Source organism: Schistocerca cancellata, chromosome 10 (genome assembly GCF_023864275.1).
Source record: "Schistocerca cancellata isolate TAMUIC-IGC-003103 chromosome 10, iqSchCanc2.1, whole genome shotgun sequence".
Taxonomy (NCBI): domain Eukaryota; kingdom Metazoa; phylum Arthropoda; class Insecta; order Orthoptera; family Acrididae; genus Schistocerca; species Schistocerca cancellata.
The window spans coordinates 23,985,332-24,011,590 of record NC_064635.1 but is presented as its reverse complement, the minus strand read 5'-3'; the positions used below and the strand labels follow the sequence as shown (position 1 = coordinate 24,011,590).

The window sequence follows — 26,259 nt, the reverse complement described above, 5'->3', positions numbered from 1 at the left end:
TCGCTTAGGCAATAGCAGCATGGCTGGTGAATGTGCGGCCACGGAGAGTGTCTTTCATTGTTGGAAAAAGCCAAACGTCACTAGGAGCCAGGTCAGGTGAGTAGGGAGCATGAGGAATCACTTCAAAGTTGTTATCACGAAGAAACTGTTGCATAACGTTAGCTCGATGTGCGGCTGCGTTGTCTTGGTGAAACAGCACACGCGCAGCCCTTCCAGGACGTTTTTGTTGCACTACAGGAAGAAATTTGTTCTTCACAACATTTTCGTAGGATGCACCTGTTACCGTAGGGCCCTTTGGAACGCAATGGGTAAGGATTACGCCCTTGCTGTCCCAGAACATGGACACCATCATTTTTTCAGCACTGGCGGTTATCCGAAATGTTTTTGGTGGCGGTGAATCTGTGTGCTTCCAATGTGCTGACTGGCGCTTTGTTTCTGGATTGAAAAATGGCATCCACGTCTCATCCATTGTCACAACCGACGAAAAGAAAGTCCTATTCATGCTGTCGTTGCGCGTCAACATTGCTGGGCAACATGCCACACGAGCAGCCATGTGGTCATCCGTCAGCATTCGTGGCACCCACCTGGATGACACTTTTCGCATTTTCAGGTCGTCATGCAGGATTGTGTGCACAGAACCTACAGAAATGCCAACTCTGGAGGCGATCTGTTCAACAGTCATTCGGTGATCCCCCAAAACAATTCTCTCCACTTTCTCGATCGTGTCGTCAGACCGGCTTGTGCGAGCCCGAGGTTGTTTCTGTTTGTTGTCACACGATGTTCCGCCTTCATTAAACTGTCGCACCCACGAACGCACTTTCGACACATCCATAACTCCATCACCACATGTCTCCTTCAACTGTCGATGAATTTCAATTGGTTTCGCACCATGCAAATTCAGAAAACGAATGATTGCACGCTTTTCAAGGAAGGAAAACGTCGCCACTTTAAGTATTTAAAACAGTTCTCATTCTCGCCGCTGGCGGTAAAATTCCATCTGCCGTACAGTGCTGCCATGTCTGGGACGTATTGACAATGAACGCGGCCTCATTTTAAAACAATGTGCGTGTTTCTATCTCTTTCCAGTCTGGAGAAAAAAAATCGGAAGCCTTAGAACTTGAATGCACTTCGTAGATCGCCGACAGGGCGAATTATCGAACAGATCGCGAGATTTCCCGAACTGCGACGTAAACAATTCGTGTTTGAACACACCCGAATTACACGGCTCAGTAATTAACCGTATAGGCCGCGGGTCGGCCGCGTGTGGATGGGAGGGGGAGCCGGTGGGGGGGGGGGGGGGTTGATCTTTGGCGCGAGGCCCGCTGCCGTAGAGCTCTGTGACAGGAATCGCGTGGAAAATTCCGCGGCTGCGGCCCGTCCGTCCGCCTGGAGCTGCGTCCAATGGCGACGATTCGCTGCGGCGGCTCAGACGGAGCCCTCGTTAGCGGCGAGGCGAGGTGCGGCCGTCACTCTCTGCGACTTCGCGAGCGCCAGCGATTTGCCGTCAAGTTGTCGCCGCTCGACACGACAGGTTTTTTCTCGCGTAGCTCCGCAAATCCCATTTATTTTCGTTCTGTTTCGATCCCGCTTTCCCCGTGTGTGTTGGGATACGTAGTTATCGGGCACCGCTTCAGTCTCTGGAACACCGGTCGTAACTGTCGCCGTACACGACTCGGTGGAGCCGTCGCCAGCCCACAAGACTGGGCCGCGCTAACTACCTGCTTCCCAGTGCGGCAGACCGCTTGTCACGACGTTCCTCACGTACGGCTTCTAATCCGAGGTGCGCCCACGACTCGTCCCCAGTGACTATTTTAACCGTTATTTTGCACTTTGAAGTTATTTTCTTAAAGAATTTACTTTATTTACTAGCGTTTCACCAAGAACATTAACACATTCAATCACACTAGGTGAGTGTGGAAGTAGTTGCCAGGAATTAACTGATGGAAAATAAAATTACCTTTAACAAACGTGAATTTTATTCCTAAAAGCCTTTTCAAAACAGATTTAAAATCGCAATCAGAAAGCACCCTCTAAATATCAATTTTCAATTATTCGGAGAAAATAAAAAGAAAAATTTACAGTAGGAGCCTTCTGGCTGGGAAGCTTCCGCTCCCTTTCAACACGGCCATAGTCACGACCGCCCACAACGACCTCTGAAAAACTACACTGGAGCAAATCTGCAACACACCAGATTACTTTAAACTAAAAATTTTAACAACTCACGTAAACACATTAACGATGCACCCCGTAAGAGGGATGGAAATCGTACAAACACTTACACTAAAAAATTATTTGCTGCCAAAAGTGCAATTTGTTTTTAAAAGGGCTCTTACGGTGGAAGGGTGGCAACTTTATAAAAATGACGATTTAAATAAAATCCATGATATTCAGACTTACATAAAATGTACAACAGTCTCTACATTACACATATACCGCCTCGCAAGATGATAGGCAAGATAAAAACAACCTTCAGGAATTCGGCCTTTACCTTAATTCTATAAATTCGTTAACGCCGAATCCCACAAACATGACAGAGGCAGCTACTAACGTACGGCAGACCGACAGACAGACACACTGACACTGACTGCCTAACAAATGCGGACGAGAGACAGACGAGCAAGGTGGGGACGAGAGACTGACCAAGGAAACAAGTAGAATTTAACAAGTAAGTGAAACAACATATCACGAATCACTTAACTTCTAATAAACTGCGATTTCTGGTGAAGACCTGGCGCAGCACCCCCGACGCTCTCCCAGACCGTCCGCTGCCAGCCGCTTCAACGGACGCAGGAAGGCGCGCCGATCTCCCGTCTCACGGCGTCGCAGCTCGCATCGGCCAGACCGATGTCGTGGGTTGACTCCTGTCGCTCTCGTGTCGGCCGCGAAGTCACTACCCCTCGCTATACGGCGCGGCCCACTGGACTCACGTGGCGACCTCATATGCGACGACTCTCAAGACGGACATGTCATCTTGTGTCTCAGTGCGCGACCGAACAACAGATCGATCCAACCGCCAATGACCATTGCCTGAGCAAACTCGAGCAGACTGGCGGCCTAACACATTGTAGCACTTCGCACGACAGACAGACACTGACTGCCCCACACTGACCCACTGACCAACTGATCACACTCGCCTCGACTGACCACACTCGCCTCGACTGACCACACTCGCCTCGACTGACCGACTCATAGCGACCCTTAAATGCACGTGAACAGCCTACCTTTCCCACCAGAGGGAGACACCAAAGCTGCGACTGCCACAGCGGCGCCACCGCTAGAAACGGAGGGCGACTGCTTTACACTACGCACTGCGGCGCTCTCTTCAAAACAGCTAATTTTACTACGGCTCACTATTCCTTTCAGAAAGTCACGCCCTTCTGCAGCATAACGCGTTAGGCACTCAGCGAACACTAACTTTACGAAATTTGAACGTGTCGTGAACACTTCCGTACACCGGACTTGTCGAAAAACTGCAGGAAGGTTCGCTCTTGCACCCGCCGGCCCGTCAAAATTGCTGGCTCAGTGCCTTGGACATTCTACGGGGTCGCAGCTGTTAGCGACAGGCCGTAGAGTAGCGAATCATTAAGCTTCACACCGCCCTCTTGGATGAATACAAACCACATGGAGACCATGGAGACGTTTCTGCGGTCCATACAGTCATCCCCATACACGCCACCCAGGTCCCTGTGAATTTCACTCGCTTTATGTTCGTTGGCCAACAAATGCGAGGGTTGGATCTTTAATAAGCACTCAGTCTTAAGGCCACGAGTGGCCTACCGGGACCATCCGACCGCCGTGTCATCCTGAGATGAGGATGCGGATAGGAGGGGCGTGGGGTCAGCACACCGCTCTCCTGGTCGTTACGATGGTATTCTTGACCGAAGCCGCTACTATTCGGTCAAGTAGCTCCTCAATTGGCATCATGAAGTTGAGTGCACCCCTAAAATTGGCAACAGCGCATGGCGGCCTGGATGGTCACCCATCCAAGTGCCGACCACGCCCGACAGCGCTTAACTTCGGTGATCTCACGGGAACCGCTGTATGCACTGCGGCAAGGCCGTTGCCCTGGAACTTTAATAGTGGCAATTATTTATTTACGGCTCGTACAAAATAGATACGTGTTTGAAAGTTTTACTGACCTTCAAAGTAGTCACGAGCACTATGTATAACCCGTTGCCAGCGATGTGGAAGTCGTAGGATACTCTTAGCAGTGCCAGTTGTGTTGACAGTTCGAGCGACGCGGTCTATTGCCCGACGAATTTGTAGCAGTTCTGAAGCCAATGCCGTTAAGTGGTTCCCTCAGTTTAGATGTCGAGTTGAACTCACGACGGCTTAAGTCAGGGGAGTGCAGTAGGTGGTATAGCACTTAGCAGCCCCATCAGTCAAACAAATCAGTAGCAGCTTGCACTGTACGTGCTTGAGCATTGTCCCGCAAAATGATGGTCAGGTCCTGCAGAAAGTGTCATCACTTCTGTCTCTGTGCTGTTAATTTTTGGAACACAACCTACGACCAGCTTAGAGACAGAAGTGATGACACTTTCTGCAGGACCTGACCATCATTTTGCAGGACAACGCTCAAGCACGTACAGTGCTAGATGTTGCTGATTTGTCTGACTGATGGGGCTGCTAAGTTCTGTACCACCTACTTCACTCCCCTGACTTAAGCCTTTGTGCGTTCAAGTCTACACTCCTGGAAATGGAAAAAAGAACACATTGACACCGGTGTGTCAGACCCACCATACTTGCTCCGGACACTGCGAGAGGGCTGTACAAGCAATGATCACACGCACGGCACAGCGGACACACCAGGAACCGCGGTGTTGGCCGTCGAATGGCGCTAGCTGCGCAGCATTTGTGCACCGCCGCCGTCAGTGTCAGCCAGTTTGCCGTGGCATACGGAGCTCCATCGCAGTCTTTAACACTGGTAGCATGCCGCGACAGCGTGGACGTGAACCGTATGTGCAGTTGACGGACTTTGAGCGAGGGCGTATAGTGGGCATGCGGGAGCCGGGTGGACGTACCGCCGAATTGCTCAACACGTGGGGCGTGAGGTCTCCACAGTACATCGATGTTGTCGCCAGTGGTCGGCGGAAGGTGCACGTGCCCGTCGACCTGGGACCGGACCGCAGCGACGCACGGATGCACGCCAAGACCGTAGGATCCTACGCAGTGCAGTAGGGGACCGCACCGCCACTTCCCAGCAAATTAGCGACACTGTTGCTCCTGGGGTATCGGCGAGGACCATTCGCAACCGTCTCCATGAAGCTGGGCTACGGTCCCGAACACCGTTAGGCCGTCTTCCGCTCACGCCCCAACATCGTGCAGCCCGCCTCCAGTGGTGTCGCGACAGGCGTGAATGGAGGGACGAATGGAGACGTGTCGTCTTCAGCGATGAGAGTCGCTTCTGCCTTGGTGCCAATGATGGTCGTATGCGTGTTTGGCGCCGTGCAGGTGAGCGCCACAATCAGGACTGCATACGACCGAGGCACACAGGGCCAACACCCGGCATCATGGTGTGGGGAGCGATCTCCTACACTGGCCGTACACCACTGGTGATCGTCGAGGGGACACTGAATAGTGCACGGTACATCCAAACCGTCATCGAACCCATCGTTCTACCATTCCTAGACCGGCAAGGGAACTTGCTGTTCCAACAGGACAATGCACGTCCGCATGTATCCCGTGCCACCCAACGTGCTCTAGAAGGTGTAAGTCATCTACCCTGGCCAGCAAGATCTCCGGATCTGTCCCCCATTGAGCATGTTTGGGACTGGATGAAGCGTCGTCTCACGCGGTCTGCACGTCCAGCACGAACGCTGGTCCAACTGAGGCGCCAGGTGGAAATGGCATGGCAAGCCGTTCCACAGGACTACATCCAGCATCTCTACGATCGTCTCCATCGGAGAATAGCAGCCTGCATTGCTGCGAAAGGTGGATATACACTGTACTAGTGCCGACATTGTGCATGCTCTGTTGCCTGTGTCTATGTGCCTGTGGTTCTGTCAGTGTGATCATGTGATGTATCTGACCCCAGGAATGTGCCTTCCTGGGACAATGAATTCACGGTGTTCTTATTTCAATTTCCAGGAGTGTATTTTATAAGAGCTGTAAATAAATAGACGCCACTATTAAAGTTCCAACCCTCGTATTTGACAGCTGCACGTGAAAACAGAAATCCGTCTGAAGCGCAAACTTAAAACTACACCGTCGCGAAATTTCAACATTTCAGCTGCATTACCAGGGAAGAAAAAAATTATTGTGCGTTGCTTTCCAATCCTTCCTCGTATTTCACGTTGAGAATGTAACTGAGAAAAAGTTTAAAATGGCGAATATGCTCTCGATTTTATGCTGTATTTATATAGGTGGATGCTGTCTGCAAACTGAGTAGTGAATAGAGTGAGTACTGAATAAATAGTAAATCGAAACATCGTGTCTGCTCCTAACGTTTTGCTGCATGAACATCGAAAATGTGATAATCGATCAACTTTTTCCTTTCATCATTCGTGGAAGCAAGGCATTAGGTTAGCTATACTATCGGTATTGTAAGCGTCCTTAGGGGACGTTTAAAGTCATTGGTGTATTCTACGACACTGGACAACATTGACACGTTACAGGTGTATGAGTCTCACCTGAGGGCAGAGATGAGCAATGTCTACGATTGAGTGGTAACACACGAGGGTCATTCGGAAAGTAAGGAACGATCGGTCGCGAAATGGAAACCACAGTGAAAATCCAATGAAGTTTTGCACAGGTGTGTTGGGCAGTGTCTCTAGTATGCCCGTCGATCGTGTTACGTCGTTCTTTTTAGTTCTGAGCACACAGGGAGCACATAAAGACACCTAGAACAATAATGTCTCCCGCCAAGTACGAGGGCCTGGTGAGAAATTTCGCCTGAAGCTATGCAGCCAACATTACATAACCGTCGTGCGTTTTCTCCTTCAAGAGAATTCTCAGCCGTATTCTGCAGGGGCAACGAAGATGCTCCTGTGTCGTTTTCAATTGGAAATGTTTGATTACCCACAGTAGAGCCCGTAATTGTCTCCCTCTAAGTTTCATCTCTGCTCACATGACCTGCTGGCTATGAAGACAACATTATGGCACAGACAAAGAGCTGTAGGCCGGCGTGTAGAATTGGCGGAAAGCACTTGCGGCTGCCTTCTATAATGATGGTGTTTGAAAGTTGGTACAACGCTACGACAAACGTCTAAGTCGGAGCGGCGACTATGGAGATAAGTACCTAGAAGTTCTAGCTAACTGTTACAAGCAGAACAGTTTTGGTTTTCACTGTGGTCTCCATTTCGCGACCTATCATTCCTTTCTTACCGAATAGCCCTAGAATATATACATTACTGGCCATTAAAATTGCTACAACACGAAAATGACGTGCTACAGACGCGAAATTTAACCGACAGGAACAAGATGCTGTGTTATGCAGGTGATTAGCTTTTCAGAGCATTCACACAAGGCTGGCGCCGGTGGCGACACCTACAACGTGCTGACATAAGGAAAGTTTCCAACCGATTTCTCATACACAAACAGCAGTTGACCGGCGTTGCCTGGTGAAACGTTGTTGTGATGCCTCGTGTAAGGAGGAGAAATTCTTACCATCACGATTCCGACTTTGATAAAGGTCGGAGTGTAGCCTATCGCGATTGCGGTTTATCGTATCGCGACATTGCTGCTCGCGTTGGTCGAGATCCAATGACTGTTAGCAGAATATGGAATCGGTGGGTTGAGGAGGGTAATACGGAACGCCGTGCTGGATCCCAACGGCCTCGTATCACTAGCAGTCGAGATGGCAGGCATCTTATCCGCATGGCTCTAACGGATCGTGCAGCCACGTCTCTATCCCTGGGTCAACAGATGGGGACGTTTGCAAGACAACAACCTCCTGCACCAACAGTTAGACGACGTTTGCAGCAGCATGGACTATCAGCTCGGAGACTGTGGCTGCGGTTACCCTTGACGCTGCATCGCAAACGGGAGCGCCTGCGAAGGTGTACTCAACGACGAACCTGAGTGCACGAATGGCAAAACGTCGTTTTTTCGGATCAGTCCAGGTTCTGTTTACAGCATCATGATGGTCGCATCCGTGTTTGGCGACATCGGCGACATCGCGGTGAACGCACATTGGAAGCGTGTATTCGTCATCGCCATACTGGCGTATCACCCGGCGTGATGGGGTGCCATTGGTTACACGTCTCGGTCACCTCTTATTCGCATTGACGGCAATTTGAACAGTGGACGTTACATTTCGGATGTGTTACGACCCGTGGCCCTACCCTTCATTCGATCCCTGGGACACCCTACCTTTCAGCAGGATAATGCACGTCCGCATGTTGCAGGTCCTGTACGGGCCTTTCTGGATACAGAAGCACATTCTCCAGATCTCTCACGAACTGAAAACGTCTGGTAAATGGTGGCCGAGCAACTGGCTCGTCACAATACGCCAGTCACTACTCTTGATGAAATGTGATATCGTGTTGAAGCTGCATGGGGAGCTGTACCTGTACACGCCATTCAAGCTCTGTTTGGCTCAATGCCCAGGCGTATCAAGGCCGTTATTACGGCCAGAGGTGGTTGTTCTGGGTTCTGATTTCTCAGGATCTAAGCACCCAAATAGCGTGAAAATGTATTCATATGTCAGTTCTAGTATAATGTATTTGACCAATGGTACCAGTTTATCATATGCATTTCTTCTTGATGTCGCAATTTTAATAGCCTGTAGTGTAGAAGATGCCAACAGGTGTCCGTACGATTGTGTTCTGCACGGAAGATGGCATTCCGCTCAACAGACAACCACCTCAACAACGTTGGTGTGAGGGCATCTCTCAAACAGGGTACATCCACAAAACGCAGTTACAGACGGTGCGGTATGGCACAGGGAAGACGCCTACCAGACTCTCTGCGGTGGACGGTCATAGGAAGAATGGAAGGAGGACAGTCGCAAACTAATCCTGCCAGATGGTTTAATGTGAATCGTTCTGTTGTTACTCGGACGTGCCCACAGTTTATAGAGGCCGGAACTGTATCCCAAAGACCTGGACAGGGCCGACCACATGTGACATCAATGCGAAAGGACCGTTTCTGGCTGTAAGGACACCACAGTACCGCCCTAGTATTGCACTGAAACTGGTATCTGACCTCTCAGCATCCCCTGGACGTGTTGTATCGGGACAAACTGTGTACAGAAAGATTCGGCAGAGTGGTCTTTGCAGTCGGAGGCCTGCTGTATGTGTACCTCTGACGCGTCTTCACAGAAGGGAGCGTCTAGAGTGGTGTCGTCGACATGCTACCTGGACAGTCGAAGGACCAATGTTCTTATCACAGATCATTCCCGATTTGATCTGGAGGATGGTTTTCACGGATTCGCATCTGGAGGGAACGTGGAACACGATTTCGGGATCCAGGCATTTTGTGGTAACAAATCGATGTCGAGGAGGGTCCCTCACGGTGTGGGCGGGGATTATGTTGACCAGTCGAATACCTCTCCATGAAATTGTATGGGTGAAACGGCAAGGCTTAACTGCTGTCAGGTCTCGTGACGAGATCTTGGGACCTCACGTGCGGTTGTTGCATGTTGTAGCCTCCCCCTCACTTATCGACCTTAATGACAGTGAAAAATGAAACCGCGTGTACCTAATGGAAATTTGGGAAAAGCAATCGTCACCGAAGTTAATTTGTCGGTAAAGAGGGAGGAAAGGGTTACATCTTAATGAAAGGAAAAGTGCTAATGAAACTGGTGGAAATTAATTTTGAAAAGGGGTAAAGTTAATAAAGAAAGTAAATGTGCAGCCGTTACGTTAACAATTAACTAGCGGTAATTATGTATTTGAGATTTGGGGGAAATTACGGTCGCCAGTCCTAAGGACAATTACTATAGTAACTGAAAAAGAAGGGATATTACACATATAATTAGCACTACAAGCGTGGCAACTGAAGGTTGACACGTGTAGTGTGAAAACTGAAAGTTTGTCAGAAGTAATAAATTTCGCTACACCGTGACTTAATTTAGCAAAAGAATTAATAAAACCGGAAAATCGAAAGTTAATTTAGTGACTGAAGTTAATAGTGAACTTTCTTTCTGAAGCACATCGAAATTCAGTAAAATACGGTTAGTCTTGGACTACCTCAACAATCATTTCAAAAGCTACTTGAATCTACGCAATTTAGAAAGAAGAGATTTAACTTTGAACTTGAATTAAATGATACTGAACAATAGTAAAATTTAGTACGTACCAAGCTGAGCTGCAGTCACAGGTAAGCTAAAATACGATAACAAAACTCGCACTCTTAATTTGTGCTTGTGCAATCTAAATACTGTAGCCAGCTGTGAATACCTTAACTGAACTTTGAAATTAAAGCAGTGAAATAAAATGATGCTGACGTTTGAATCTCAACGACACTCGGGTTCATTCCGGAAAAGGAAGGGACCCTACTCGGTAATGCAACTGGGACAATGAGCAACAAAGGTTCATGCTAAGTTGCTGTAATTTTGCGAGGCAAATGGAACAATTTTAAAAGCTGAGGTCTGCCATACAGTTCTAAAACTTTACGTGCTTCCAGTCTTCCTTGTTGGTTGATTGAAGGTTTGAAGCCGTCGATCGAGGAGGTGGCGACAGTCACTCATTGTCGGCCGTCGCTGTTGCAGAAGCTGGATGTTGGCGCGCCTTCTTCTCGACACGGTCACCAGACGAAACGGGCTCTTGATGTCCTCCGGCTAATGCTTCCCGTCCGCGACACCATGTCAGAAACTATCATCGCAAGTCGAGCGCAATTACATGCTGCCAAACCCCGAAAGCGCGGCAACTCGCGGGAGCGTCACGCAACACACCTGCTCAACCGCACTACTCCAGCCAGACTCTCTCTCTCAGCCCGCGCTCCACGCGGCAGAGTTAACACTACCAAAGATCCTACACACTTTGATTCTTCACCCGACCTATCGATGTAATCGTTCGATAGCAGTTTTCCCTAGGCAATACCCAGCGTAAAATTACAAATAATATTTACGAAACAAACCAATTATACATCGACATAAATGCATAAATATATATATACAAACAGTAAAACAATTACAATATACGAAGACACAGAAATGTTATATATTCAGGTAACAAAAATAAGGAAAACAAATTTATAGTACAATAAATGGAAATAGGAGGATATGCATTTCCGGCGTTACAATGTGGGACCAGTCTTCGTACTGATGGACAATAATGCTCAACCTCGTAGAGTGCAGGTGGTTTAGGTTTCCTTGGAAACAGAAGATACTGCAGCACGGCGGGGCCTGCTCACTCTTCCGGTTTGAACCTCACAGAGCATGTCTGGGATGTACTATGGAGTCGGGCTGCATCACATCACACTCCAAGACATGCGAGCAGCTCTGCAGGAAGAACGGGCGTTATTACCTCAAAATGAGACTGATGACATCACTCACAGCATGTCTGTATTGCTGCCAGAAGAGGTCACACCTCGTACCGAGTACATTAACCAGTAATCGGAATGTGTGTGCAAGTCCGAAAAGTTGGAAAATACGAAGAACATGATTGTCTACCGTGATGCATGTTGCGGTTGTTTACGTTCGCGTATTCTTCCCATTGTTTTTACTCTACTTGTACCTGTTTATACTGTCTTGCGACAAAATAAACGTAACCTTGCAAAACTCCTGTTTTTGCTTTAATTTTGGGCACCAGTGTACAGTGATTCACGAAGAAGGTTTTGTGTATAATTTATAAATATTTCGCACAAATTCTCTGAAATATGATGAAAAACGATGCCATTGTCACCTATCGAACAGCTGCCATGACTCAAGAGAGCGACAGTGCCCCGACAATGCAGCGGTCAGTGCCTGATTGGCATGTGGTGTGATGGTCTAACAGTGGAGTGTGTGGCTGCAAACAGAAAGGTTGTGGGACAGAATCCTGGCTGGAGCACGTTTCTTCACTCAGTGATGTGTATATACTAATTGCAAAATATGACAATTTCTGACTGCCGAATTCTGCGACCCTCATATCAGAAATTGCTCTTTATTCACTACAAATTCTTGGAACAAAGGGCAGAGAGTTATTCAAATATCGTAATAACGAAAAGATAACCACCTCACCATCAGGCTGTGATTTGAGACTTACACACTCTGTGGCACTGGTCCCTTACCTAGCTTGCAATGAAACCAGTACGTTGCCATCGACAGCGAGTGTCCATCAGAGACAAGAGTATCATCAGGAGCGCCTCAGGGAAGTGTGGTAGGACAGCTGTTCTTCTCTATATACAGGGTGGTCCAAAAGTCCGGAAACACCCTGATAAAATCCAAATGGAGTAGCAAACAAGGAAACAGAGTCCCTACACACGAGGAACGGGAAGGGGGAAACTTTATAGGCTATGCCACCAACATGGCGGCCATCTGTAAAGCCGCCATCTTGGATTCAACTCCAAAATTTCAAATGGTCATGTGACATATCAAACAGATAGAGAATTTCACCAGAAAAACAATGCCGTTGTTTTTTTAAACATAGCTTTATTCATTCTCGGGTTATAGCCAATTGCTTGCGGCAGCAGTGGGACGCTCAGCAGCGTGAGTATTACGTACTGAGAAGTCATAAAATGGAGTCTGAAACGGTGCAAAGTGACTATCCCATACCGGATATGTTACATGTGTGTAACTGTTAGGTATCATTTACTCATGCTAACGTTTTAATCATTGTTTCCTTATTTACAGGTTACAAAAGTTCTTAACACATGAAGAACGCATTGAAATCATCTTGATATCAGGACAAAGAAGCACACGGGTCACTGCTGAGGATTTCAACAGTCGTCACCCAACCAGACAGCCCATCACTCACAGCGCAGTTGCCAAGCTTTGGGCCAAATTCCGAGCAACAGGTTCTGTCGCAGATAAACCTAAGGCTGGAAGACCAAAATCTGCCACCGATGAAGCAACAACAGTGAGTGTGTTGGCATCATTTAGCAAGAGTCCGCAACGGAGTACTGATCGCCTATCACAAGAATGTGCGGTTAGCCGTACCTCCATACTGCGAATTTTATCGCAGCACAAATGGCACCCGTACAAAATTCAGCTGCTCCAACACCTGAACGAGGATGACCTAGACCGTCGGGTACAGTTCGCAGAATGGGTGACACAGCAGCTGCAGATAAACCCACGTTTCCCCTATCAGGTGCTGTTCAGTGATGAAGCCAATTTCTTTATCAATGGTGAAGTGAACAAGCAGAATCACAGATACTGGTCCGACACAAACCCGCATTGGGTTGATGCTTCCAAAACGGTCGACTCACAAAAAGTGATAGTCTGGTGTGGTGTGTGGGGTACCAAAGTCGTTGGACCTTTTTTATTGATGTTACCTTAACAGCCAACTGTTATCTGAGGTTATTGGATGAAGAAGTGTTTCCCTCGTTGTTAACGGAGGACGGGACATTTCCGGAATTCTTCCAGCATGATGGAGCCCCCCACATTATGGGCACAATGTGCGAGCATACGTGGATGTGCAGTTCCCTCAAAAGTGGATTGGTCGTAGGGGTGCTGTGGAGTGGCCACCACGTTCACCAGATTTGACTCCTTTGGACTTTTATCTTTGGGGTCATATCAAAGCACTGGTTTATTCTGTGACAATACGGGATTTGCATCATCTAAAGCAGTGCATTGTTGATGCGTGTGGTCAAATTCAGCCAGATGTATTGGTCAAAGTTCATCAGGACTGGGTTGGGTGGATAGCATTAACAATCCAACATAATGGACAACATATCGAGCCATTCCTATGAGTGTTGGTGGTCTCTCAGGACTGTGTAACATCGGCGTAATGTCTCTTCGGCATATAACACACATGCTGCCGAGCGTCCCACCGCTGCCACATGTAACTGGCTATAACCCGAGAATGAATAAAGCTATGATTAAAATAACAACGGCATTGTTTTTCTGATGAAATTCTCTATCTGTTTGATATGTCACATGACCACATTCCCATTTAAAATTTTGGAGTTGAATCCAAGATGGCGGCTTTCAAGATGGCCGCCATGTTGGTGGCATAGCCTATAAAGTTTCCCCCTTCCCGTTCCTCATGTGTAGGGACACTGTTTCCTTATTTGCTACTCAATTTGAATTTTATGAGGGTGTTTCCAGACTTTTGGACCACCCTGTACATAAATGATTTGGCTGATAGGGTGGGCAGCAGTTTGCGGTTGATTGCTCACGATGCTGTGGTGTACAGTGAAACGTCCCCTTTGAAAAATTATAAATTACTGTGCTGGTAAACTTCTGTGTTATTTGATACAGAGACAGCTGCGTTCAAAATGGTTCAAAAATGGCTCTGAGCACTATGCGACTTAACTTCTGAGGTCATCAGTCGCCTAGAACTTAGAACTAATGAAGCGTAACCAACCTAAGGACATCACACACATCCATGCCCGAGGCAGGATTCGAACCTGCGACCGTAGGGGTCGCTCGGTGCGAGACTGTCGCGCATAGAACCGCACGGCCACTACGGCCGGCAACAGCTGAGTATAACTGAAGGTACTCGGACAGTTCTCTCTTTACTTATTCTGATCATCACTAAACTGACACACAATATTTTTTTTAGCACAACGCAATCTGACTTTCAACAATGCCTACAAAAGAGTGGCCCTGACTAACAATAACCTATACCTTCATCAATCACTTACCTCACAAAAATCTTAGTTACTGGAACTACTGCAATACAGCGAGCGCCACTACTGCCAGCTAAATAAAAGATTCAAACTACGGAAGGCACTAACTACTGATAGGCATAGTTTGCAAATGAAAGATTTTGATAGAGAACAAACAATGTATTTACCTTAATAGCGTTCAAAAGTCATAACATATCTATCAGTTCATGACATCCAGTCTTACAAATCTTTTTCTGACGGACGCACGTTCAGATCGTCCGCTCTCAAAACTCTGCCATCTCTTCTCTCCACATCCACCACTGCTGGCGGCTCACCTCCAACTGCACAACACTACGCCACAGTCTAATACATACAGTCACGACACTCTCCCTGATTTTTGTTATACACAGCGACAACAGCGCCCCAAGCGGTGGAGAAGCTACGCTGCTGAATATACGGTATTCAGTAAATGTAAACAGTATCGTTTATATTCATTTTTAAGATGGTTTTTACGAAAGGCAGCGTATGTAGCGCAATCAATTGCAGTAATAGTAGGAAGAAGACACCACATTTGTCATTCTTCAGGTTTCCTAAGGACCCTGAGAGGTATGAAACATCACATTAGAGCGCTCTTTATTTACGATTTTTTTCTGAACTGTATTGAATTACTGAATTTGTTTTTCTTTTTTAGGAGCAGGAAATGGTTAATAAATAGTAGAAAGACAGGACCTGCTGCAAAAGATGTCCTTTATTTGCACAATAACGTGAAGTTTTGTGCGTTACATTTCGAGTCAGACCAGTTCATGAGCGCGGAAAAGAAGACATTTCCTACGTGATTTGACGTGCCGAATAAGCCACAACTAGTGACGATGAAGAGCAAATTGCCATACAAACGTGAAAGTGTTACTGCAAAAACAATAAAACTCTCTTCTGACACAGAAGAAACAGGTACCACAAGTGTTACTACACGAGAGAGACATATAAAATCACTAACAACGGAATCTGCAACACAGACATCTTTTGAAGATGAAATGCTTAGATTACGTCAAATTATTCGCGTGTTGGAAAATCGTGTGAAATGTAGAAATGTGCAAATCATTAGACTTCGTACAAAATTATTACGTGACAAGGAAAGTGGCCATCGTAAGAATAAACTGCAACCACAACGTCACAGGACACAAGTACAAAAGGACAAGCTCATTTTAAAAAGTATTGGTTCCAAGTACTTGAAAAAAGATCCTCTCGATTTATTGATAAGCCAAATCAGTATACCATTGAATGGAAAACATGGTGCGAGAGGGAAAGATGAAACTAAATTATTTGCACTTAATTTGTTGTACTACAGTACTCAGGCATACAGTTTTTTATCACACTGTTTTAGCCTTCCATCAGTACGTACCTTACAAAGGTATGTGGAAGATATACAATTAAATTGTGGGAGAAATAATAACATATTTCATCTTCTAAAGCAAAAGTGCAACAGTTACCAGAAACTGACATAATTGTTAATTTGTCTATGGATGAGATGTCACTAATGGAAAATTTGATATATGACAGCTCTAGGGATCGTGTTATTGGATTGGAAGACATGGGTTTCATACGTACATCTGTGGTTGCCAATACTGCATTAGTTATAATGATTAACGGTATCTTCTCAAATTTTAAACAGCCATTAGTATATTATTTCTCCAAAGGACCAGTAGGAGCTACCCATCTGACGCGCATATTTTTTGAAGTTGTCAAAAAACTCACAGAGATTGGTTTGGTTGTAAAAACATGTGTGAATGTCCAAGGCTCGAATTTTGTGGAGTGGAGGAACAGGATGGGTATCACACCAGTTAATCCATGCTTAGTACCCGAAGGGAGTAAGACCTACTTTTTTATGACACCCCACACTGATAAAAAGCATATGTAATAATTTATTCAGGTATAATATTATCCACACAACAGATGAAGGAGGGATTGGCACTGCTTCCTGAAAGGCAATTTGTCAGTTGTACTCAAGTGATTGTGAAAAGAAGTACAAGTTGGCCCCCAAGCTCACCACAAGAGCTGTCCAACCGCCAGCATTTTCAAAAATGGAAGTAAGCACTGCAGTTCGTGTGTTGAGTCATACAGCAGCAGCAGTCATTGAGACACTTGTCACTTGTGGCACCATATCATCATCTGCTACTGCTACTGCAGATTTTTGCCAAAAGGTAAACGATATTTTTGACATATTTAATGCATATAGTGTTAAAGGGCCTGTATCCTTAAGGAAGTGTATTACAAGTGCCTCAAGACATTTGGAAATATTGAAGACACTGAAGCCATGGATACAGTCATGGAAATTTGTAGATGTTGATGGGAAAGATTTTTCATCTAGGATTAAGTGTGTTGAAGGACTTCTGGGTAACATAAGCGCTTTGAACATGTTTGTTGATGATGTTTTGGATGGAACCAAGTTATATTTATTGACACGCAAAATTAATCAAGATCCACTGGAAAACTTTTTCTCAGTGATAAGGCATAAAGGTGGTTTTTGTAGCAATCCATCACCACGACAGTTTTGTGCTGCATTCAGTAATTGTACTTTAAGCAAATTAATGAACACACACAGTGTAGCTACCTCCAATTGTGAGGGGATCAACTGGGGTGAGTCAATAGTGGATATGAAAGCAGCGCCCAAATTACTTGTTTCACCACTGTTGGACATCAGTGACACGAGTTCAGTGATCAGACAACCAAATGTGGAAGTCCAAACAGACCTCGGAGAGGCAAACAGCATGAGATACGTGTTTGGTTATGTATTAAAGAAACTGCTTACAATTCATGACTGTTATAAGTGTAGGACAGTACTTGTAGATGGCAGCCAAGACGTTTTAAAAGTTATGAAGGCAACTTTGGAAGCCTATTTATTTGTACAGAAGATGTCAAAGAATTTTTAACTCATTGTGAGACTAAGATTACTTCTACTTTTGATGAACGCTACGTAGCGTTACCAACATAAAAACCTAAACAGCCTACTTACAACAGTAAGGTGTCGAAGTTGAGTGACTGTAAGAGAATACAAGATGACTTTGAGAAAATTTCTTGTTGATGAATGGCAGCGAGCTCTAAATGTAGAAAAATGTGAATTAATGCGGATGAGTAGGAACAGCATTAGTAGGGTCATGCTTGGCATAGTCATGTCGTTTAAAATTCTGGGAGCAACACTGCAAAGCGATATGAAATGGAAGGAGCATGTGAGGAATGTGGTACGGAAGGCGAATGGTCGACTTCGATTTATTGCGAGAATTTTAGGAAAGTGTGGTTCGCCTGTGAAGGAGACAGCATAAAGGGAGCTGGTGCGACCTTTCTTGATTACAGCTTGAGCGTTTGGGATCCGTGCTGGCTCGGAGTGAAGGAAAACATCGCAGCATTTCAGAGGCGGGCTGCTAGATTTGCTACCGGCAGGTTCGAACAACACGTGTTACGAAGATGCTTCGGAAACTCAAATGGGAATCCCTGGAGGGAAGGCGACTTTCTTTTCGCGAAACACTACTGAGAATTTTTAGAGAACCGGCATTTGAAGCTGACTGCCGAACGAGTCTACTGTCGCCAACATATATTGCGCCTAAGGACCACGAAGATAAAGTACGAGAAGTTAGGGCTCATATGGAGGCATACAGACATTTGTTTCTCCCTCGCTCTACTTTCAAGAGTGGAACAGGAAAGAAAGTAGTTGTGGAGCAGATTACCCTCCGCCACGTGCCGTACGGTGGCTTGTTTAGTGTCTATGTCGATGTAGCTGTAAAGTCAAATATTTTTAACCAATAGTGGCCTCCAATCGTTTCAAGACAATAGCGTAGCTAAAAAACACGCGGATCCAAAATATGTGGTGTAGTATTTTTTATACTGCAAGCAAAACGTTTTCAGAAAAAACTGCTTCAGCAAATTTGGTTGGTTTACGCACAGTACGTTCTTTCAGCAACGCAGGGAAGGCTCGACTTTCAGCTTTTTGTCTTCCTGGAATCAAAGGTAGATGTGAACACGAATCTTTGAGATGCAGGGCAGAGAAGTCTGCCAAAAAGAGAGCGCGACGAAAACCTGCGGCAATGCGTCTCAGTAATAATGCATCGCAGTGCGTACTGAACTCCACAAGAAGTGTGCTGTAACACGAGCCAAACACGTCCCTCATTGGTGTTTTTTTTCTCATCTTTTTCTTCTATTTGTTCTACCTCAGCCAGCTTTCGATATATTTTGAATCTCTCTCTCTCTCTCTCTCTCTCTCTCACACACACACACACACACACACACACACACACACAGACACAGACACACACACACACACACACACACGTGATTTAGAATACAGCATTTACATTGACTGTAAACATATTACTTACATCACTATCTGCTCCCACCATTGCCATGAGATGTCACTCCAAACGTGATGAATGGCAGATACAATATTCATACGTCTAGACAACTTTCCTTCCGTGTGCTGCTTACATCTCGTAAGTTACAGGAAAGTAATGATGTACAGGTACTTTGCGCTGTTCTCTGAAATTTATCAATACCTCTACGCGCAGTGGCCCGTAAACAAAATAGGGTATGCCACCAAGTTATGTGGCAGTAGATACCTAAAAGCTATCGGTACTAAGGCGGGCCGATTAGCTAGTTATCTTTTTTCTAATTTTGAGCAGTATTACCTCTTGTAACAATGTCAGACATACTTTTAAAGACCATGTGTCTGTGTGTACTGCGATAACCATGCGCAATATTACTGAAGAAACAACTCTTCACCTTATTATACATGGAAGAACACCAATAGGAGCTTCGAACCTCAGTAAAACGAGTGTGATTGTACCTGATATAAAGGAACTTAATAATTTTTTCTTATCGATAAATATATAGATAATTATTCGACTCTCACACAAAAGATTCACTTGAAAAGTAATTAACACTGACTGACGAAAGGTTTTACGCTCTTCGTTTATTAATTTTAGTATTAGTTACCTTTCGTTGTTCTCATATCCTGGTGATAAGACGTGCTGTGTAATTTTAAAGTGAAATTGTGCTAAATAATGAAACTGCTTATGAAACAGAACGACTTTCCCACTTACGATGCTATGGATCCCAGCTCCTGTACCACCGAAAGATTATTATCCAGCTCCTGCACCTCTGAAAGAGTATTATTATTTTTTTCGATTATTCCCATTTAAGAGAGCGTTTGAACTTGAATTCCTTTATGATGATTGTTTATGTTTTTTCTGAGCCCAAATTTTCTTCATGTGTTCACTGTGTTGTTTCTGTCGCTCCGCTGTCCATTTGCATCCTGGTCTCTTCTGTGTTGTGTTGTCAAATTTATGTTTTTTGATGATGTTCCTGAATTCAGTTCTATTTTCTGCATCGTTTACTGTTATGTGTGCTTGTCTGAGGTCGTCTTCAACTTCATTTATCCATTTTATTTTTCCCCTGCCTGAGTTGATGACTTTAAGAAATCGCTTTGAAATTCTGTTTTCATTCATCCTGTGGATATGTCCGTAGAACTGCATTCTTCCTTTCCTTATTGTATCCGTAATCTTATCTGTGTGTTTATATAATTCTGATGTTGGTCTCTTCTTCCAGATTCCTTGCTCTTGTATCGGGCCAAAAATTTTCCTGAGAATTTTCCTTTCTTGTTTCTCTGTTTCTCTATTTCTTCGATTTTAGTTTGCCCACCTATTTGTGTTGTTTCAGGTGCATACAGTGCGTCCGGAAGTACGACAGTGTTGTAGTGCCTCAATTTTGCGTTAATGGATATGGACGTTTTGTTATAATAGTTCCACGGGAGTTTATATGCTTTCTGTAGTTTTTTTTATTCTTTCCTCATTGGCCTTTAGGTTGATCCCTGATGGCTGGATGAATTCTCCCAGGTATTTAAAATGTGGTACGATTTTCCCATTGGTTGTCACAATAGGCAATTTGTCTTGTGGCACTCTTTCTATGTACTGGGTTTTCTCATATGAGATTTGCAGGCCAGTTCTTTGTGCAATTTCGTGTAACTTCTCTATGGCGTTAGTGGCTTCTTTTCTATTATTTGTGAGAATTGCAAGGTCATCCGCAAAAGCTAAACATTTCACATTGAATCTATTATCTTTTCTGCCAATTTGGATTCCTTTGACTTCTTTTTCCCATGTCCTGATAATTTTTTCAAGAATGATATTAAAGAATAATGGTGAAAGTCCGTCACCCTGTCGCACACCAGTTTGGATTTCAAATGGTTCCGAGATATCCCCCATAAATTTAACCTTGGAGATGTGTCAGTTAATGTTTTCCGAATCATTGCTCTTGTAAGATGATGATGATGATGATGATTATTATTATTATTGACTTTTTTTCTCAGACTTAAGTCTGGTTAAAAATGGAACGTGACGCGGACCTCGATCAAGCGTGACTTCCTTGTAACTGTATGGTATATGTTATATTGCATTTAGGAACTTTCGGGTAATTGAACATGTATCAATAATTACAGATTTTTATAGTTGTATATATATGTTTGAATGTAGCTGTATTGCATTGATGTACTGGTGGATATTGTGAGGTATGACTCCTGTAGTTGATAGTATAATTGGGATAATGTCGACTTTATCCTGATGCCACATGTCCTTGACTTCCTCAGCCAGTTGGATGTATTTTTCAATTTTTTCTCCTGTTTTCTTCTGTATATTTGTTGTGTTGGGTATGGGTATTTCAATTAGTTGTGTTAATTTCTTCTTTTTATTGGTGAGTATGATGTCAGGTTTGTTATGTGGTGTTGTTTTATCTGTTATAATCGTTCTGTTCCAGTATAATTTGTATTCATCATTCTCCAGTACATTTTGTGGTGTGTACTTGTATGTGGGAACGTGTTGTTTTATAAGTTTATGTTTTATGGCAAGTTGTTGATGTATTATTTTTGCTACATTGTCATGTCTTATGGGGTATTCTGTATTTGCTAGTATTGTACATCCGCTTGTGATGTGATCTACTGTTTCTATTTGTTGTTTGCAAAGTCTGCATTTATCTGTTGTGGTATTGGGATCTTTAATAATATGCTTGCTGTAATATCTGGTGTTTATTGTTTGATCCTGTATTGCAATCATGAATCCTTCCGTCTCACTGCATATATTGCCTTTTCTTAGCCATGTGTTGGATGCGTCTTGATCGATGTGTGGCTGTGTTAGATGATACGGGTGCTTGCCATGAAGTGTTTTCTTTTTCCAATTTACTTTCTTCGTATCTGTTGATGTTATGTTATCTAAAGGGTTGTAGAAGTGGTTATGAAATTTCAGTGGTGTAGCCGATGTATTTATATGAGTAATTGCTTTGTGTATTTTGCTAGTTTCTGCTCGTTCTAGAAAGAATTTTCTTAAATTGTCTACCTGTCCATAATGTAGGTTTTTTATGTCGATGAATCCCCTTCCTCCTTCCTTTCTGCTTAATGTGAATCTTTCTGTTGCTGAATGTATGTGATGTATTCTATATTTGTGGCATTGTGAACTTGTAAGTGTATTGAGTGCTTCTAGGTCTGTGGTACTCCATTTCACTACTCCAAATGAGTAGGTCAATATTGGTATAGCATAAGTATTTATAGCTTTTGTCTTGTTTCTTGCTGTCAATTCTGTTTTCAGTATTTTTGTTAGTCTTTGTCTATATTTTTCTTTCAGTTCTTCTTTAATATTCGTATTATCTATTCCTATTTTTTGTCTGTATCCTAGATATTTATAGGCGTCTGTTTTTTCCATCGCTTCTATGGAGTCACCGTGGTTATTCAATATGTAATCTTCTTGTTTAGTGTGTTTTCCCTTGACTATGCTATTTTTCTTACATTTGTCTGTTCCAAAAGCCATATTTATATCATTGCTGAATACTTCTGTTATCTTTAGTAATTGGTTGAGTTGTTGATTGGTTGCTGCCAGTAGTTTTATATCATCCATGTATAGCAAATGTGTGATTTTGTGTGGGTATGTTCCAGTAATATTATATCCATAATTTGTATTATTTAGCATGTTGGATAGTGGGTTCAGAGCAAGACAGAACCAGAAAGAACTTAATGAGTCTCCTTGGTATATTCCACGCTTAATCTGTATTGGCTGTGATGTGATATTATCTGAATTTGGTTGGATATTAAGTATGGTTTTCCAGTTTTTCATTACTATGTTTAGGAACTGTATCAATTTACGATCTACTTTGTATATTTCCAATATCTGTACTAACCATGAGTGGGGGTACACTATCAAAAGCTTTTTGGTAATCAATGTATGCGCAGTGTAGCGACCTTTGTTTAGTTTTAGCTTGATATGTCTCCTCTGTATATATTATCAGTTGCTCTTTACATCCTCGTGCTCCTTTGCAGCAGCCTTTTTGTTCTTCATTTATAATTTTATTCTGTGTTGTATGTGTCATTAATTTCTGTGTAATGACTGAAGTTAATATTTTGTTGGTAGGCATGTTATGGGGAGATATTTAGCTGGGTTTGCTGTGTCTGCTTGATCTTTAGGTTTCAGATAGGTTATTCCATGTGTAAGTGTATCAGGGAATGTGTATGGGTCTGCAATGTAACTGTTAAATAATTTAGTTAGATGTGAATGTGTTGAGGTGAACTTCTTTAGCCAGAAATTTGCTATTTTATCATTTCCAGGGGCTTTCCAATTGTGCGTAGAATTAATTGCTTGGGTGACTTCATGTTGCAGAATTATCACTTACGGCATTTGTGGTATCATCTTGTAAGAGTCTGTTTCTGCTTGTATCCACCATGCATGCCTGTTATGTTGTGCCGGGTTTGACCATATGTTGCTCCAGAAGTGTTCCATGTCTGTTATGTTTGGTGGATTGTCTATTTTAATGTGTGTGTTATCTATTGTTTGGTAAAATCTGTTTTGGTTTGTGTTGAATGTTTGGTTTTGTTTCCTTCTATTTTCACTTTTTTTGTATCTTCTAAGTCGTTTGGCCAAAGCTTGTAATTTCTGCTTCTTTTCATCTAATTGCTCTATTGCTTCTTGTTGTGAGATTTTACCTAACCTTTTTCGTTTTTGTCTGATATTTCATTTCTTATAAATTGTGTTAGCTGTCCGATGTCTTTTCTCAGTTTTTCTATTCTGATCTGTAGCCTGTGTTGCCATGCTGCTTTTGTGGGTTTCTTCTGTGTGTTGGTTGGTTCTGATCTCTGCCTAGTGTGTATATTTAGTGTAGTGAGTGCTCCTACATAAACCAGTAGTTGTAACTCTTCCATAGTTGTATTTTCATTTATTTTGTTGTGTATGATTGCTGTTTCGACTTGTGGGTTATTTGGTGGTCTGTGCAAGAATGGTCTAATGTCTGTATTTGTGTCTTTGTATTCTATATATGTCAGCTGAAATTTTTCTTCTATATCTAACATGTGTGTCACTTCGTGTTCTATTTGTGCTTGTTCTGGTGGCTGTCTTAAGATTTCGTTTTCCTCTGATTGTTTAATTGACGCGTTTTGTTCTTTGTTTGTTTTCTCTGGGATGGTTGAGTCCATTACTGTATTTTCTTCTTCTTCTAATTGCACATTATTTTGTTCCAGTATTTGTTGTACTTGTTGTTTGATGTTTTCTACTTCTGACTGGGGTACCCTGTTATTTTTTATTATTACACGGATCTGATCAGCTAGTCGTTGTGCTGTTAAAAATTTTAATTCCGGGTATCTGGTAATAAATGTTGTGTATACTTGTGATCTGTATCCAGTTGTGTTGGTTCCTAGGTTTGTTGCTTGGTAGTAACAGAACATGAGGTGTCGATTAACTTCATCTGACCATCTCATCCTCTGTCTTTGTTTTCCTTCTAGGGTGGTTGCAGGAAGCATATCCTGCAAAACATCTCTATTTGGATTTAAATCATTTTCCAGTTGGCTAGCAGTGTCGTTACCATTGTGGGTGGGCATAGGGTTGAAGCGTCGTCCCCGACCATGACGGCGCTTGTCCGAGGCTTCTTTAGTTCTGTCCTGAACCAAGTAATCACACTAAAAGGGGGGTTAGCCCTATTATCGGTTTGTTCTTTTCGTCGCCTTTTACGACTGGCAGAATATACCGGAGGCCTATTCTTTTCCCGGGCCTTATGAAACAGAACGACTTTCCCACTTACGATACTATGGATCCCAGCTCCTGTACCACAGAAAGATTATTATCCAGCGCCTGCACCTCTGAAAGATTATTATTATTATTATTATTATTATTATTATTATTATTATTATTATTATTATTGTTTATGGAGAATTTAGTTGGAGTCGACGGTCTTCACGACGGCGCTGCTCAACAATAGAGGTACGTGGATGTGTTCATCTCTTTCTCTCCGTGGCCGCCAATGTCAATTTCAACATATTTGCCGCGACATTTAGAACCTGCAATCTTTCTTCTCATTTAATTACGAAGTCCGATTATTTACTTTCTCAAATGAATAAATGCATTTTAAGCACAATTCCTTTTACCCAGGCCACGGGGAATGATAGTACTTTGAAGATACGTGCCTCTGTGCCGATCGTACTTTCGCATACAACTGAGTGTGTACCAACGTAACTATACTTGTGACCCATTTCCTTTACGGTATTAATTCTTATTTTGAACCACTCACTCGCGAATGTACGTGCCCCCTTATTTTGTGCAGTCGGTTGGGTGTATTCTTTAATAACATTACTTTTAATATTCAGGGGCTTAGTTTCCACAATTGACCTTTGCCTGTGTCACAACGACGCTTCACGCCAAATACTTATTACGCGACATTCATAAACCTCTCATTCCAAGATTACGACACCGGCGTGACAAAGCTTCTAACAATTTAACAGGTCGGTTACATCGAGTTACTTCTGAAACAGTCCTGGCATTTTGAGTACGTCGTCATTGGTTGAACTGCTTGATCTGGATTAAGCCTCTTGTGTCTCGGAATAATGTAAGCATGCTAGAGCATTTACTGTCTGACAGGAGATTTAACGCGACAGTAACACGACGCTCAACTTGCGCCCGTGGTGCATTACGTTTGCTTTGCCCCTCTCCTCCTGTCGTGAGTTGGCTAGAGGCTCTCGCATCTCAGCGAGGCGGCCAAATTGCCTGTCGCTGGCGGAACGAACCTCGAGCCGACTTCCGCCGTGACGGACCAATCTGCACTGCCCTCTCGGTTGGGCCCTGACTAAGCGTTCTGCAGGCAGCCACACCGCGCCGAACAAGCTGTGTAAGATCTGAGCGGGCCGCACTGGGCACACGACGGCTCAACAGTGGGAGGGCGGTCGGCTCCCATTTGGAATCCTGCGCGGTCCTCTGCGTTACTACACGAGGAGAACTCTGTGTACGGGTCCGCAGCTGATCGGTATACGAGGTGCATTCAAGTTCTAAGGCCTCCGATTTTTTTTCTAATTAACTACTCACCCAAAATCGATGAAACTGGCGTTACTTCTCGGCGTAATCGCCCTGCAGACGTACACATTTTTCACAACGCTGACGCCATGATTCCATGGCAGCGGCGAAGGCTTCTTTAGGAGTCTGTTTTGACCACTGGAAAATAGCTGAGGCAATAGCAGCACGGCTGGTGAATGTGCGGCCACGGAGAGTGTCTTTCATTGTTGGAAAAAGCCAAAAGTCACTGGGAGCCAGGTCAGGTGAGTAGGGAGCATGAGGAATCACTTCAAAG

At 44.0% G+C, this 26,259-nt stretch overlaps 1 pseudogene; it reads right to left on the bottom strand.

The window, feature by feature from the left end:
* Positions 1–3,947: 3,947 nt before the first annotated feature.
* Positions 3,948–4,065, bottom strand: LOC126107115 (5S ribosomal RNA; annotated as a pseudogene).
* Positions 4,066–26,259: the final 22,194 nt, after the last annotated feature.